The sequence below is a fragment of the Aethalodelphis obliquidens genome, unplaced genomic scaffold (assembly GCF_003676395.1).
Source record: "Aethalodelphis obliquidens isolate GAN/ISIS:26980383/991018 unplaced genomic scaffold, ASM367639v1 scaffold2, whole genome shotgun sequence".
NCBI classification, from domain to species: domain Eukaryota; kingdom Metazoa; phylum Chordata; class Mammalia; order Artiodactyla; family Delphinidae; genus Aethalodelphis; species Aethalodelphis obliquidens.
The window spans coordinates 92,354,877-92,364,834 of NW_020837946.1; the positions used below are offsets into that span (position 1 = coordinate 92,354,877).

Consider the following 9,958-nt stretch of genomic DNA (forward strand, 5'->3'; position numbering starts at 1 on the left):
TAAGATATACAATGGGTGTATAATAGATAAAATGGTCTATCCTCAGTGCTATTTTAAGGATTTATAATAATTTATATAAATGTACATAAACTTCCTAGTACAGACCCTGCCACACAGTAAGCATTTCATAAATAATAGAAAACTGTATTGCATATGATTATTAAAATAAGATGTGTGATTATGTGTATATGTGTGTGGTGTATTATCAGATTGGAAGTAGGAGAAGAAGTCAAAAATTACTAATTTTAATATAAATTTGAGGTGTAGATATGAGGAAAAGACAAGTAGGTAAGTTTTAGATATTTTTGGACCTGAAAAATAATGGTTCACAGGATATATCCAGGTAAAATTTTCTAGCTGAAAACTGACAATATTTGCATGCAGCTGGGGAAAAGTTGGACTGAGGCTTCAGATTAATTAGGGAGCTTTGGGCTGCAAGTGGCCAAAAACCTCAAACTCAGTAGGCTTAAACAATAAGGAAACAGATGAGCTCCCATAATGGGAAGTCCAGAGGTGGGACAGTTCAGGCTTGTTTATTTTAAGGGCTCTGTGGTATCCTGAGGGATCCAGGTTCTTTTCATCTTTCCCCCAGCAGCCTAAATGTGTCAGTTTACCTCCAGACCTGCAATCCTCATGGTCACAACATGGCTGCAGCCATTTTAGGAATTACATCAAGACAAGACAGCGAGGCCACTCTTTCCTATGAGGGAACATTTACCAGCTATCCTTTAATATATCTCCTCTCTCTTCTCTTTGACTAGGTTTGGGATAAATTCTCTTCCTTAAACCAATCATTAGCAAGAAGACATGGACTCCTAAATTTGGCTGAGAAATAATCTGGATTTACCCCCTGAATCGGCGGGGGGGAGGTCAGATAAAAGACAAGATTGGGCTTCCCTGGTGGCGCAGTGGTTGAGAGTCCGCCTGCCGATGCAGGGGACACGGGTTCATGCCCCGGTCCGGGAAGATCCCACATGCCGTGGAGAGGCTGGGCCCGTGAGCCAAGGCCACTGAGCCTGCGCGTCCGGAGCCTGTGCTCCGCAACGGGAGAGGCCACAACACTGAGAGGCCCGCGTATCGCAAAAAAAAAAAAAAAAAAAAAAAAAAACAAGAATGGCTGCTGGTTAGTAGGATCACACCAGCTTGCATCATTGGCTGAGTCTTAGGGTCCAAAGCCTAGGCTGGTGGCTCTCCAACTCTTCTCACTGTCACATGATTGCTGCAGAAGATGGCTGTTGACCCTTTCCACCTTCTTCCCCGCATTTGGGTTTTCGTGTCCTTCTAGATGAGACAGCTGTGCCTCTGCTCCTCCAGGCATGTGGAGTGAAGTTATCACCATGGTTCTGGAACTAACTGAACAGAGCAAGAGGACAGTGGTGGAGGCGTCTCGCTTCCCGACCACCACCTGCAGTAACCCCCGTGCTGGCACTGTCTTTGCAAAACCAGGATGAATTGGATCAGTTCCATGGACTGCCTGACTCCCCCGCACTGAGTCACACAGCAGGCAGGAAGCTGGATTGGCTGGTTGGCTGGCAGATGGTGGCCAGGGGTGGCTGGCAGACGGTAGAAGGTTGCCCAGGTGCCAAGAGGAGCAATAAGCCAGGGTCCAAGCAGAACATAAGCCCTTTGTCTCACTGATCCAAGTGACAAACTCACTTTCAATCAGCTACGATTCCTCCCCTTGCCTAAGGTCCTCCTTGTTAACGACTGACCAGGAGGTGGCAGCCAAGTGTTGGACAACACAGATGGCCGCCTGCAGTTCTCCAGATGGAGGGAAGGGGAGGGACCCAGAGGAACTGGGACCCACACCTCACTCTCACTGAACAGTAAACTCATAACAAGCCAGTCTAAAACATGCCGGCAGGAAAAGATCATTAACCCATCTCCCTGTGTCTTGCAAGGTCTGAATCTAAGTCATCTTAGAATGACAATATTCTCTTAAAATGTTCATGAAAATACCACAAACTTGCCACGGACTCAAACAAGCATGCCATCAGTGAGACAGCCTGTTTTGCAAGTTTGGCTCACTGGCTCCAAAACTTTCATGAGGGATCCCCGGAGAAAATCGTCCATAAATTTTGCCCTGGGCTGGGCCCACGTTTTAAAAAGTATTGCCTTCCAAACAGTTTTTCCAGCAACAGTTAAATTTCCTCTCTCCTCTTAGACTATGAAAAGTCGTATTTCACTGGGCATGCAATAAAAACCAGAAATGGCTATCACAAAATTTCCATTAAGCATTTTTTTAATTTTTAATTGAATTAAAATTTAAAAGCACACATATCGGGCTTCCCTGGTGGCGCAGTGGTTGAGAGTCCGCCTGCCGATGCAGGGGACGCGGGTTCGTGCCCCGGTCCAGGAAGATCCCACATGCCGCGGAGCAGCTGGGCCCGTGAGCCATGGCCGCTGAGCCTGCGCGTCCGGAGCCTGTGCTCCGCAACGGGAGAGGCCACGGCAGTGAGAGGCCCGCGTACCACAAAAAAAAAAAAAAAAAAAAAATCCTACAAATTACTTATCAGTTCTATTATGGATGGGCATTTGGGTAATTTCCAGGTGTTGGCTATTTCCAATAGTACTGCTCTGAACATTCTGGTACCTGTCTTTTGTGGGAATATACACGAGCATTCCCGTATCTGGTACCCAATACCCTGGCAGAAGAATTGCTGGGCCCTAGGGTGTGTGTGTATTCAGCATTCAGCTTTGGTAGACAGATTCTGTTACACAGTAGACTCTGCCAAAGTGGTTCCATTAGACATTAGAGATTCTTGAAATATGGAAGATAGCTTGTGGATGCCACGACTGCTTTCATGGATCCCTTCAAGGTCTAAGGACACCAGTTAAGAATTTCTACTTACAAGAAATGTGTTGTGTTCTGTCTTCAGTGAAAACAGGTAACTCTATCCCTCATAACATTCTTCCTTACTTCAGTTATTTTGACGCTGTCACGAATTCCTCTCTCAGACCTGTTACTCCTGGACTGTGAAAACTTCCCTCACAGGTAATGCCCAGCTGAAGACTCTGTGCTCACCTGAGGCCCCTTTGTGTGATGGGGACCCTGAGGCTCAGCCTTATGTGATCATAGTGGGCGTTGGTGTGACCCATAACCACATCCTCTATAACACACGACCTCTGTCTTCAGTGTCAGGTAGAAAGGGAGGCAGAGCGGGGTCAGAAAGACACACGATTTGGGGTAGACAGACCTAGGTCTGGGCATGAATCTGGCCACTCTCTGGTGTAAACCTGGGACGTGTAACTAACAAGGACAGTTGTCCAGTCCCATCCATGAGCCCGTGACTAACGCCGCTTTTCTAAACCCAGCACCTTCCTTCCTCGTGGTTGAAAGGAGCGATTAGAACGAAATCAACATTCCTGACCATGCCCATCAGGTCCCACCTGAACAGAGATTCTCCTGAGCTTGTCTCCCCTACCCTCTCCTTTGCTCCCCGGTTGCAATGGGTCCCCTTTCTTCCCCTGCACACAGCAAGCATGGTGGCTTTTCAGAGCCTGTGCCCCTGCTGGTCTTAAACGTCATCCCCCTTGGAGTGCCCTTCACTGCCCAACTCTCACAAAGCAGGCCCTTCCCCGCTTTTCTCTATCCCATTAGCCGATTGAACGTTCTTTAAGCAGATAGCATTATGTGACATTTGCTTACGTGTTTATTGCCCTTCATAACTAGAACAAAAGATCCATAAGGACAGTAATGATGTTTCTTATCCATTAGTCTATTCCCCAGCACCTAGCATAGTCCCCGGTACAGAGTAGGTGCTCAATAAATGTTTGAGGAATGAATGATAGAGGTCCAAGTCAAAGAGTGTGCTGGCCCAGATTCACCTATCACTGATTGCCTTTGGGAAAAAAAATGAAAGCCCACGTCCCACTCATCATAGTTTGATACCCTTCCCCTCCTGAGCCCAGGATCAGCAATTGTGATGACTGGTGATCATCCACTGACCCCTGAACTCAGCGCTAAGATGCCCACTTGTCTGAGGACCCGGCATCTCTCTTACCTCATTTCAACAAATCCATGTCGTGAATTTTCTGTTCCACACAACTTGTGCTGATGCTTCACGGTGAAACACCACGACACCAAGAAGATTGTTTAACTTGTCAAAAATGAAAACTGTTGGCTGTAGTAAATGCAAACCTGGACCTGAAGGCTCTTCAAGGCCCAGATGCTGTCCCTTCTAGCTCTGTGGACTCTGGGGGCTAAGACAGGATCAAGGGGGAAGCCACCCAGCCAGACCAACAGTGCATGATCACAGGACACTGGGGCTGCCCAGCCTGGCTAGGGCAAGAAGCCCCGGTCTGTTCCTTGTGCCAAGTGGCCTTGGGCCAGCAGCTTCAAATGACTCCAACAGCTTTACCGGGAAGAAGAAGGGGCTTCATTGGTTGGAAGCCCTCAGATTTAAAAAACAATAGGTATCAGTGGTTTTGTCTTTTCCCGGAAAGTGTGAGTTCCTTGGGTATCCACTACCATGTTTTTGCTTTGCTGACTGCAGTGCTGGTCAATATTTGCAAGTGGTCCGGAAACAATGGAGATGTGGAGAAGCTGTAAGTGTTCATCCAACAGAAAACTTCAATACATAGGTTTCGTCTGACAGAAAATGAACCAAAATGATGCAATCGACTCTAATAGACCAGAGAATTTTAAAGATGGCTTGGCGCAGGCCCTAGACACTGACATAAAAATGGGCCTCGAATACCCTCTGATTATTCACAGCTTTGATCCTAAGGCACCTATTCCAACCCATCGGTGAACCGGAACCCAAATGGCCGGATCCCCCAGGCTTCTGGAAAGACCTCTCTCCCATCAGAACATAACCTTGCCTTTCCTCTTGGAAATCCCACTGCCATGGGCTCTCATGTCAACATTCATCCCAGTCCCAGGGGCGGAGCCAGAGAGAGAAGGAATCATCCACGCCCAATCCCATCTGAACCAGCTGTTCAGAACTCCGCGGAGTTCACTGCAGCCATGAGGTCGGGCTGCATCTAGTGATGACTAGGAACACCCCGCTGGGCCCCAGAAGCGCCAGGAGAGATCCTGGCTCAGGGTCCCTGTGTGCCCTTTGGCCAGTGTGGACACCTAGTGTCTGTGTGACATGGCTAGTATCCACCCATGGTTTCTACCTCAAAGACTCCTGGTGAGGAGATGGTGACGCTGACCCTGGGGCAGGAGCACACAGGCATCAGGTTGAGGCTCTGGGGGCTCATGGAGCCCACCTGGGTTTCAAAAGCCTTGGCTCTGCAGAGCTGCAGTGAGCCAATGCACACAGCTGGGCTCAGTTGGCAGATCAGGCCGGAAGAGAACACAAGGAATGTTGAAGCCGCAAAAACAAGAATAAGGAACCTAGGATGAGAGCCTGGAAGGAGCATGGAGGCCACAGCAATTAGCGTTGGCCCACTAGTGAGGCTTTTGGGGTCCCGTGCTGCCGCTCTAAGTGGCAATGGCCTGACAATTGTTCTTTAGAGACCTCTGATACTTAAACCTTTGATTATATCCACTTTCCTCGGATCACAGTTTATACTCTTATTATGGTGTAGTGTTCATTCAGTGACCTAAAAGGGCTCTAGGTCAGAGAATGTAAAAAACAAATGGTATATAGCTAACACATGAGGACTTATTTTTTAAAAATGTGAATTATTTGCCAACATTTTACATTGAGAAATCGCACATAAAAATCCATATTTACAATCTCTCTTGAGAAAGGCGAAGTTCTGACAAAGGCGAGCCTGCAGTCCAGCCTGGCAACACCCGGCCAGTGCTCAGAGCAGTCACCCCTTTGCTGAGGCCACAGGCTCTAGGTTCATTGCTACCCACCTGGCCTGCTTCCTCCTCTAAGCTGCTGGCCTGACAGGAATTTGATTTTGAGACCCCTGAACTCAGCACTTAGTGCACCAAACCGTGGGTGCCTATGTGGTGGCGAAACATTAATTGTTGTAGTAGCTGATGTAATTGTTGAGGGTTTGTTGTTGAAGATTCTATGCAGTACAATGCCCATTTCAGGGAGACAACATATGCATAGATCCTCACTGCACGAGCTTTAAACCAACAGAAAGATCAGCACAGGTTGATTTTGTAAAACACTGCGAAAATTCAAAGTGACAGTGATTGATGGGGTATAGGAACAGGGGCTCCATAAAGAAAGTGGGAGACCATAAATTGGAAGTTCATTGCTCACTGTCACACAGGGAATGAAAGACACAGCCTGCAGCCTACCGACACTGATACGAGGTGGACAGAGGCAGCCAGCCCCTCCTGGGTTTTTTGTTGTCCGGGGATATCCATGAAGAGGAGAATCTCTGACCCTAAAGTCTGACCTCATGTCAACTCAGGAATGGCCCTCGGAGGGACAATTTTTGAGCACTTAGTATGTACTGGCATTGAATGAGCCACTTCATCTACACTGGTCCATAGAAGAGGCAAACAGTGCAGACTTGGAGTGTGGGCTCATAGTTGGCTGACTGGGTTCAAATATTGGCTCATGCCTTACAAGCTGTCTGAACTTGGACATCCAAGCTCTTTAAAATTTCCTTTTCCCAACCTATAAAAGGGAAAACTGATGGAATCTACTATATTAGGAGGATTCAGGGTTTAGCAGAGTGGCTGGCTTATAGTAAATATACAGTAAGTAACTATTATTACTAAGTTTCTTTTTATCAAGTGAGGAAACTAAAAATCAAATAGGGTAAGCAACTTGCCGCAGATGGTACTCACACCCAGCTTCATCTGCATAAGGATGTCTGTGGTTCTGCCACCTTCTCTCCACTGATATCTTAGGTCTTCTTGGACAAAGAGTAGAGATCCTAAATGAAAAAGAGAGAAAGAATAATGCCTTCAAAGTACAGCACTAAATCATTCCTGGCTTCTGGAACATTTTTTTTCCCCTTCAATCCCATTGTCCTACCTGTCAGTGAAGCCATTTTCCTTGCACAAGTTAAACCCACTTCTCCGTGGAAAGACAATGTCATCCATCCCAGACACAAGCCATGCTTAATAGAGAATGGCAGGCCAGGGTCATCCGCAAAGCCGCGTGGAGCTCAGCCAGGCCTCCCACATGGAAGGCGAGCTCACTGCCGCTCAACCCCACACCTCCTGGACGTTCTCCAGGAACGAGTGACAGGTCCTGCCATGTGGGCAGCTGAAGGCATGGGGGCGGTGGGAATAGTACAGGAGATGGAAGAAACATCGGAGACGAGCAAAAGCCAGACAGATGGCATGGCCTCACTGTAGGTGGCGAGGAAACCACAGCAGCAAGCTGGCTAAACGGGCATATGCATGGCTGAAAGGACCAGGAGAGGGCAAACAAAGTCAAGTCCCAAAGGCACCAGCTTGGTGAAGAACAACCGCAGCCAGGAAACTAAAGGAGACGTTCATGGACCAGTGACGAATCAAACTCCAGTGGTGTGAGCAGCTTGGGACTGATGGGGAAGGGGGATACGGGACAGAAGTGGAATAATCAGAAACACGGAGCAGGCAGAAGTTTAGAGTAGGAGCCAGAAGCCAGCCTGGCCGGGTCTAAAAAATCCCGAACAAGAGACCACTAACCCAGGGATGGTGGGCGGAGTTAGGAAGCCTAAATGCACTAACACCAAGGGGTCTTCTGTTGTCTCAACAAGGGTGAGGGACCAGATGGATTTCTGTTGGAAGCAGTCACCGTCCCACTTCTCCGAGAAGCCATTGTTAATGGGCATATGCACATATATACAAACATGCAAGTATATACATATACACACATACATATTCTCAGATATTCAAAACAGGATTAGGCTACACGTATTGAACATATTATCCAATATTTTTTCACTCAACTGGATCAGGGACATCTTTCAATGTCAGTGAATTGACTGCCGCACGATCATTTTAGTGGCCTTGCTGTATTCCATCATGTATGTGAACCACAACTGACTTAGCCACTCTCTACTGCAGGGTATGTATGGTAGGGTTGGACGCTTTTTCACTGCTATAAGCCATACTGTTATTATCATTGGTTTCCTTGGAATTAATTCCTGGATGTAGACTTGGTGAATCAAAGGGCAGAGGAATTTTTAAATCTTTTACTGTATAAGAAAAAAGGGGGGGAGGCGGAGGCTAAACCACTTTACATTCTCACCAGCAGTGTGAAAAGGCAGTTTTCTACACACCCTTCCCAACACTATATATTATCATTACTTTGCCAATTTGCTAAGAAAAAAAAATGCCATGCCAGTTTTCTATCTGCAGTCCTCTGCTTACTACAGAGACTGAACATTTTTATAAGTGTATCCGTAGCCAAGTGCAAGGTTAATCCCCCTACAGGAAGATGTCATTGAAAGGGGTGGATAAAACGGGTTGGCTGGCTGCTCAGACCCGGCCTCAGAGAGAGATTCCTTCTTCACACTCGCAGATTCTATCATGGGTTCAAGGGGCTGCACCTCAGCTTTGCAAATGCAAAACCTGACTTCTTCTATTCACCCAAGTGTGTTCTCACTCTGGGAACAGATGTTTGCTAAGAAAATTCACGGGAGATGGGTTGTTACGCCAGGATGCTAATGTATCAACTTACAATAAAGAAGTATAATCTTTCCAACAATGGGAATATTCATGTCTGGAAAACTAGGATACTCCCTTCTGGAAAACAAACTAGGAATCCAGTTACTTGACGAATAAAAACATATCCCCAGAGACAGAGACGAGCAGCAAGACAGCATTTCTAGAGACCAGAATACATCTGCAGGCAGATTCAGAGTCCACCGCGCCAGTGAATTCTATCTCTAGCTCCACATGTCTTCAGGACAGTTACCGTCACCAAGCCCATCCAGAGATCAACTCCCTTCCCAGACGTGGCCAGGAGAGGGTCTATGGCTGTGGACGACCCACATGATGATCCAGCTAACGACTTCAGGTCCAGTCACCTCCTGCTCTCACTTACAAAGTTAATCAGTCACACATGGGCACAAAGCCAAGAGCCTCCACTGACGCTCTGCTCTAACCTTCTGGGCCAATCAACCAACAATCTGTATCCTCTCTCTATCTTGGTCTGTCTCTTCTGTCTATCTAGGTCTTGGTCTTTGTCTCTGTCTCTCTGCCTCTGTCTGTCTGTCTCTCACAAACACACACAAATACACACACTCTCTCTCTCTCTCCCCGTTTTTTTGTTTTCTCATACCGTGGTCCAAATGTTTTCCATTTTGCTTTAGCCGTCTTTTATTGCATGAATCCACGTTTTGTCTCCCCACCTTGTACCTGTCTGAGACCGCCCACTGGTTCTCAAATTAGGATGTATGTACCCTGGAGGGTTCACCAAGGCTGGCCCAGAGTTATACTTGGAGGCAGAGGATAAACATGGCTCATCTATGAAAACTCATTTTTCTAAATGTTACATAATTTTAAACATTTTGAAAGTAGATATGTAGCGGAATACAAAATGAATGAGTTCTTCATAGCAAATATAATTTTTGAAAAAAAAAAGAGACAAAGAAATTGCATGTTGCCTACAATTGCTGATTAAACTCCTAACCAGTCCTCAGCCTCCCGCACCCACACCCCACCATGGGAGGGCTATGCACCCCAGTCCTGTGCCTATTAAAAACACTTCGGTGGGAAAGTTTAGGAAGCACTAGTAACCCCTTGGGGTAAAGGATAAGAGCAAAAATCAGACCTGGGGTCAGACAGACCTGAGGTCAGAGAGCCCTGGGGTCAGATGGACCTGGGGTCAGATAGACCTGAGGTCAGATAGCCCTGAGGTCAGATAGACCTGAGGTCAGATGGACCTGGGGTCAGATAGCCCTGAGGTCAGATAGATCTGGGGTCAGACAGACCTGGGGTCAGACAGCCCTGAGGTCAGACAGACCTGGGGTCAGATAGAGCTGGGCTCAGACAGACTGGAGGTCAGACAGAACTGGGGTCAGATAGACCCGAGGTCAGATAGACCTGGGGTCAGAGAGACCTGGGGTCAGAGAGACCTGGTGTCAGATAGACCTG

The 9,958-nt window shown here is 47.2% G+C and overlaps 1 long non-coding RNA gene across 1 annotated transcript in view; it reads right to left on the minus strand.

Moving 5' to 3' along the window:
* Positions 1 to 6,711: 6,711 nt before the first annotated feature.
* LOC113633687 (uncharacterized) overlaps positions 6,712 to 9,958 on the minus strand; it is a 98,892-nt gene continuing 95,645 nt past the window's right edge. The window contains exon 4 of the long non-coding RNA XR_003438301.1: positions 6,712 to 6,801. This is a non-coding gene — a long non-coding RNA (uncharacterized LOC113633687). The remainder of the gene's footprint in view (positions 6,802 to 9,958) is intronic.